Below are 7208 nucleotides of genomic sequence, written 5' to 3'. Positions count from 1 at the left end.
TCAAGAACAAGGTATGACTACTTGCCCTGTCTGTCTGCCTGTCTCTCTCTCTTTTTCTTTCTCCTTCTATCAATCCATCCATCCATCTTTAGGACAATTCTGCTCTTACGCATCCCTGAACTGGTAACCTAAGAGCCCTGGTACAGGGTATTTCCTGCATTGCTTTATCTGATATCTGATAAAGACTGTGAAATGTTTCATTTTGGATCATGTTTGTGTGGTTTCTTCTTGCTTACCATGCAATTCTTGTTACGAGGAATGGTGGATCAGGCCCAATAAAGAGACTTTAGTCATCAAGTAAAATATCTCTCTTTTATTTGCAGGTTCATCTTATCATCACTTGGATACATTAGGATCTGGAACATGGAGGAGTGTGCCCACCTTTTATACCTGTGGGCGGGGATTCAGGTAAGGAGGGGTCTAAGGGAGGTGCTGACCAGGTGGGTGTCTGGGTTAACCCCTGCACTACTGAGCTATAGCTGATCCCTGGCACGGGCAGAGCATTTATACCTGACAAATCCCCCTCTAAATGCCTGACCCGTGTCTGTGGGCCTGACTGACTGGTTGGTACCCTGGGGTGGATGTTGAGCTTGGAAACTAAGTGTGAGTGTTGCTTGCCTTGTAGGGGTTTCGTGAGTATGTCTGCGGTCTGTTCTTCTGTATCGCAGTGTATGGCCTTTATGAAACCGATTCTGGAGAGCTGTCTAACGTGCTTATACTTTATGTCTATGTGCCTTGACCTTTGCCCTACGGCGTCGGACATGGATATTTCTATGGCGGCTTTGTTATCTTCGTAGATATTTATTGGGTAAGCTGGTTCTCTCCACACGCTGGCGAGTAGGTCGTCGAACCAGATGAGATTGTTGGCGGCTTTGGAGAGGCATATGTATTCAGCTTCAGTAGTCGAGGTTGCCACCAAGATTTGTTTGCCTGTGTACCAATGCACCGGACAGTTATTTAAGTAGAATATGTACCCAGACGTGCTTTTGCGGCCTTTGGCGTCTCCGGCCCAGTCAGCATCAGCGTAGCATGAGAGGATGGGTTCGTCGGATTTTTCAGGCTCTAGGGTTAAGCATGCATTGACACTTTGTTTCAGGTATCTTAGCACCCTCTTCACTGCATCCCAGTGGTATGTGGTGGGCTTGCTTACGTGCCTGGACAGTAAATTAACGGGTAGAGCAATGTCCGGTCTTGTCCAGTTAGCGATATACAGGAGGGAACCTATGACTGACCTGTACAGCGTGTTGTCTCCAAATTCGGGTGATTCATCATGCATATTTTTTAGGAAGTCCACCTGCATGGGTGAATCACATCCCTTGGCGTCTGCCATGTTGCACTTATGGAGTAACTCTTCTATTTTCTCTTTCTGTGATAGTTGGAAACCTTTTGGTGTTTGGTTGACTTGCACCCCCAGGTACCGGTTTATTCTTCCAAGGTATTTTAGGGTGAAATGCTCGCTCAGCCTGCTGGCGAAGGTGTTGCGGTTGGCTTCGTATTTGCTGATGTATAGAATGTCATCCACGTAAACTAGGATGTATTCTGGTGAGTCCCCCTCTTTCCTGGTGAAGAAACAGTTGTCAGCTATGGTCGCCGTGAATCCCATAGACTTCAGGGCCTCTACCAGGCATTCGTACCAGCGTTTGCCTGATTGCTTTAGCCCATACAGGCTCTTATAAAGTAACCAGGTGTCCCCTCTGTTGGTTTCTTTGCTGTGGGGGGCTCTGATGTATATCTCTTTGTCTAGTTTGGCGTGCAGGTAGGCGGTCTGCACGTCGAACTGGTGCACCTCCAGCCCTAGCAAGGATGCGATGACCAAGGCGCTTTTGACGCTCTCTGTTCTTACGGTGGGCGAATAGGTGTCTGTGTAGTCCTCCGGAAACCTTTGAGCAAACCCCTGGGCAACTAATCTTGCTTTGTATAGGCTTTGGCCACCCTCTAAGTTCTTGACTTTGAAGATCCACCGGGTGCCTATTGTGTTCTTGCCCTCTGGGACTTTGGTGGGGGTGTATACCTCCAGCTTCCTCAGGCTGTCCAGTTCTTTGGCCGTGGCTAACTCCCACTTTGCCCTCTCCCCCTGGGGTAGTCTCAGTACCTCTTCGTAGGAGTTTGGCGTAACGTGGTTTGTGTGCACGTGCATCACGTAATCATTTAGCCTTCTTGGCAGTTGGTTTCTGGTTGACCTGACCGGTCTGGTTGCTGTCTGCTCAGTGTCGTGCAGATATCTGGCCTCTCTTTGTGTCAGTGATTCGACACTTATCTTGGGATGATTCTCTTTCCATCCCTCAACCTTGATGCCTTGGAGGTTGGGCTTGGGCCTGCTCCCTTCCTGCCTACCCACTGTCTCGTTTTTGTTTTGAGTTTGCTCGATTGGACTATCCTCCTGCTTGGTGGGTACCTCATTTAAGTGTATCCTGGACCAGTTGGCTTGCTCATGGAATGCCGCTGTTCTGGAGACCACAAACCTATTATTGCTGTCCACAAACCTGAAGCCCTTGGTTCCTGGCTCGTATCCCATAAACCTGAGCCTTCTGGATACCTTATCCCCTTTCTTGCGCAACTGCTTGGGTATGTGAACATCAGCAGTTACACCGAACACGTGTAGGTGTGCTATCTGTGGCTTCTTGTTATACATGATCTCGTATGGTGTTTTGTCTATCACACTGGACCACGTTCTATTTAGTGTGTAGTTGGAGTAGACCAGTGCTTCAGACCAGAAGTGTTGGCCAATGCCCGCGTCCTCTAAGGCGCACCTGACCATCGTTTGCAGCGTGGAGTTCCGTCGTTCTGCAACCCCGTTCTGAAAGGCGGAAAACGGGGACGACGTAAAGTGAATCACGCCTTTGGACCTGAGCCAATGGGAGAAGTCCTTAGATAGAAACTCAGACCCTCTGTCGGTCATGATCTGTTTGATTTGTTTGTTGTTTTGGGTTTCTACTCTTTTATAAAACTCTTTGAATTTTTGGAAGGCCTCATCCTTTTTTCTTAAGGTGTAGACGAAGCCATATCGACTGTAGTCATCCACTATGGTGAGAAAGTACCTTTTCTTATAATTTATGGATGGCCTTAGGGGCCCTACCAGGTCCATGTGTACTAAGTTGAATATTTGTTTGGCGGCACGTAACGACTTCTTGGGTCTGGGTTTTACCTTTAGTTTTGAACACTTGCACACTGAGCACTCGAGGTAGTTTTCACAGTTTTTTATTATGACACCCTCGGTACAATTGGCCATTTTTTGTATCACGGGAAAACTGGCGTGTCCAAGCTTCCGGTGCAGCAGATGGGCACAGTTGTCATGCATTGGTTTGCCTATTGAGGGCCTCTTTTGGGTGTGTTTGTTGTGTTGTGTTTCTGGTGTCGTGTTATCATCGCTATCTATCTCTCTCCCGCCTACCTGTTCACTCTCAGTCCTGTCTTGGTCAGTGTCCTCTGCGTTCTCTGAACTGGTGTTTATGCTGTGGGTGTAATCCTCATAGAAAGTTATGTAAGGTAACCCTTGGTTAACGGTTACTCTTCCTACATCTTCCCCATCCCTGCTAACTTTGACATTGCCTTTAGTGAAGATCACCTCAACCCCTGATTCCTTGCTAAGCTTTACTGCGGCCAGGATGTTGTGGGGTATCTCCGGGACTAGCAGTACCCCCTCTATTTTCCCTACGCCTGGTAATGTAATCGTCCCTTTGCCTGTTACTCTAACCTGGTTTTGGTCCGCAACTTTGATGGAAAAATCCTCCCTCTTAAATGATGAGAGTAGTTTCTGGTTGTAGGTGGTGTAGTCTAGGAGCCATGAGCTGGTGTCTTTGTCTTGGTGTGTGGTGTGTGTGTGCTCCCCTATCCCATATAGAGACCCTGTCCTGCTGTCGCGTGAGCTGTCTCTGTTCCCCCTCTTATCCCTGGGAATGGGCGAGTCTCTACGCCTATACCTTTCTTCGGATGTGTGCCTTTCTGTTTGTCTGTACCTATGCTCTGGCCTGCCTCTCTCCCTATAGTTCTTGGGGCAGTCCCTTTTGATGTGTCCCCTCGACCCGCAGATGTAGCACTCTGGCGTGTTGTGTTGTTTCTCTTGGAAGACTACTCTCTTCTCACTCTTGTGTTCTCTGAGAGGGCCGGGGCGGCTCCTCCTCAGATTATCTTCCGCGATAAGCTTGTTGGATAGCTTCTCCACGGATAGCATCCCTAGACTAACGGTGTCTAAGTGTGTCAAGAAGTTATTCCATGAGTGGTCTAAAGAGTTGATCATCACACTTTTCATGATCTGGTCGGAAATAACTTCCCCCCTAAGGTGTAGCTCTGCTCTGGTACCGCTCAATGACACTAGGTGCTCACTCATGGGGGTCCCTGGTTTAAGCCTGGCAGAGAAGAAGTCTTTGGAAATTTGGGTGGTGGTGGACACACTCTCACTGTAAAATAACCCAAACATTTTTCCTATGATCTCTGATACCGTGAGGTTATGGCCTATACAGTGGTAAATCGTGGGGGATATGCTGGCAATCAAAAGGTAGAATGCCCTATGGTGCATGCAATCCAGCTCTAAAGTCCATGGTCTCTCTGGGGGGTCATTAATAAAATGAGACATATTTTCTTTCAGAAATACTACCTGGAGCTGCTGTGACCACTCTAGGATATTGCCCCCATCCATCCTCAACTTGGGAAAGTCAACAGGTAAGTTCCCAGCACTATTAGTAAAGTTCTTACTGCTGGCTGCTGTCCATGGTTCCTTATGTGTCTATAGCAGCAGTAAGGCATGGGAACGCTTGCCGGTAGTTTAAAAGTCCCGCTTTGTAATTTTTTTCTTTTTTCTTCCTCTAGGCGGAAGAGCGCATGCGCGAAGTCCATTTCAGCTTCGCTGTCGCTGTGGAAGGACCTGTTCATCGCGGCTCCGCTGTAGAGGCCTCTGCCGGTCGGGTAGGCCTCGGCTTCGGCCTTGGGGGTCCAGGTGTGCTCCGGAAGGCGTCGTCCAGCAGCTGCTTCTCTGGAGTGAAGATCCTGGCGGTGCTGGGGCTCCGGCGATGGCTGTAAGTAGCTGCCCCAATCCATGCGGTCCGGGGTGCGTGGCCTGGGCGATCGGGGGCGCGGTGTCCCTGGGGTGCGAAGGTGGGCTGGCGAATTGTCACGGGCGTCGGTGGCTCTCGGGTGGGTGCTCCGTTGCCCCTCTCCTCGTCTTCCCTTTTGTTTTGGCCTCTCCAGCTTCTCTTTAGTGATTTTGAGGCCTGGGCCGAAGGCGGCGGCAAGGGTCTTCATGGCCCTATCCACTTGCCGCTCGCTGGGGGTGTACCAGGGGTCGGAGTCGGATTCAGTCCCCTCTCCCCGGTCACTTTCATCATTGTTTATGGTCCGGCATTTTTCGCGCGCCGGCCATTTCGAATTCTGTTTGCTGATTGGTTGGGGGTCGGCCATCTTGTCCGACCACGTGGACAAAGATGGCCGCCGTTTCAAATTTAGAGCGGGGCTTTGGGGCTCGGTGGCCGTTGGGGGTGCCCTTTTGGGCGATCCACTCACCGAGTCCAGCTCCTCGAGTTCGGAGTCCGAGCCTTCTTCGCTCCTTGCCACCTCGCGGTCGATTATGAAGCTCCGCAGGTCGGCAAGGAGGTTCTTGTCGCCGGCTCGCTCTTTCAACAGCTGCAGGACGTCGAGTCGCAGCTTCTCTTCTTCTTGATCGTAGTGGTGGGCCCTTTTCCCTTTTTCGATCTCCCCCCTTTCTTCCGTCGTGGTGGCTTTGGGGGTGGTTGAGGTTCCTGCCTTCCCTGGCGAGTCCGATGGGTTGCTTTCCTGTTGCTTCGGGGGTGTTGCCATTCTGCAGGTAGGTATGGGTCCTTGTCTTGTGGTTTGGGATCTCTGGGCCTTACCAACTATCCTCTGCTACCATTTTGTTACGAGGAATGGTGGATCAGGCCCAATAAAGAGACTTTAGTCATCAAGTAAAATATCTCTCTTTTATTTGCAGGTTCATCTTATCATCACTTGGATACATTAGGATCTGGAACATGGAGGAGTGTGCCCACCTTTTATACCTGTGGGCGGGGATTCAGGTAAGGAGGGGTCTAAGGGAGGAGCTGACCAGGTGGGTGTCTGGGTTAACCCCTGCACTACTGAGCTATAGCTGATCCCTGGCACGGGCAGAGCATTTATACCTGACAAATCTGCTGTTTCATTTTTGGCTAGTTCCTTATTTTAACAGCCTGCCTGCCTTCCTTCCTTCCTTCCCCCTTCCTTCCTTCCTTCCTTCCTTCCTTCCTTCCTTCCTTCCTTCCTTCCTTCCTTCCTTCCTTCCTTCCTTCCTTCTCATAAAATGCACACATTTTGACAGATTAAACAGATATCTCACAGAGAAAAGTAGAAAAAAACAAAGCAGTGCTGGAAGAAATGTCCATCTGAGTTCAGTTCCAAGTGGGAAGAAAGACACTAGAAACATGGAGGCTGATTGGAAAGATGGTTTAATGGTGGACGAGACCACATGGTTTGAGGTCCTAGCCAAGCGAACACATGGATGTTCGGCGAAGAGGTTGTAAAAAAATGCTTTCAAAAGGCTCTGACGATCCCAGCTGAGTTGCCTAATCGTCAGAGGGTTTTTTAAAAACCTTCTGCCAATCAGGCAACTCAGCTGGGATCGTCAGAGCTTGGATCGTCAGAGCCATTTAAAATAAAAAAGGCCTCTGATGATCGCACAGCTCAGCTGGGCATGGGGGGGCAGGGATTTTTGCTACCGGTTCTCTGAACCACCCGCCTCCATTGCTACCGGATCAGGTGATCCAGTCCAAACCGGAAGCATTTCACCCCTGGTTCAGAGAACCAGTAGCAAAAATCCCTGCCCCCCCCCATTGCCCAGCTGAGCTGCGCAATCATTAGAGGCTTTTTAAAAAAAATTTAAAAGCATTTTTTCTACAACCTCTTCGGCTGAAGAGGTTATAGAAAAAATGCTTTTAAAAGTAAAAACAACGCATCTGCCGATCAGGGAAGTCAGCTAGGATCGTCAGAGGCTTTAAGAAAAACGAAAAAGCCTCTGCCGATCAGGCAAGTCAGCTGGGATCGTCAGAGGCTTTAAAAGCATTTTTTAAACAACCTCTTCAGCTGAAGAGGTTGTAGAAAAATGGTTTTAAAAGTAAGAAAAAAAAAAGTTGGCCACGCCCACTCAGTCATATTACCACCCCTCCACCAAGCCACGCCCACAGAACTGGTAGTAACAAAATTTACATTTCACCACTGTTATACTT

At 49.2% G+C, this 7208-nt stretch overlaps 1 long non-coding RNA gene across 1 annotated transcript; it reads left to right on the top strand.

The window, feature by feature from the left end:
* The first annotated feature begins 322 nt into the window (after nucleotides 1–322).
* LOC148114807 (uncharacterized) lies at nucleotides 323–6027 on the top strand. The gene is made up of 4 exons (XR_015733567.1): nucleotides 323–408; nucleotides 4586–4659; nucleotides 4807–5012; nucleotides 5942–6027. It is a non-coding gene; the product is annotated as an uncharacterized LOC148114807 (long non-coding RNA).
* The last annotated feature ends 1181 nt before the right edge of the window (nucleotides 6028–7208 follow it).

Source organism: Pantherophis guttatus, chromosome 3 (genome assembly GCF_059756535.1).
Source record: "Pantherophis guttatus breed Tessera chromosome 3, ASM5975653v1, whole genome shotgun sequence".
NCBI lineage: Eukaryota > Metazoa > Chordata > Lepidosauria > Squamata > Colubridae > Pantherophis > Pantherophis guttatus.
Note: the sequence above shows the minus strand (reverse complement) of the source record. Positions and strands in the feature narration are given on the sequence as shown.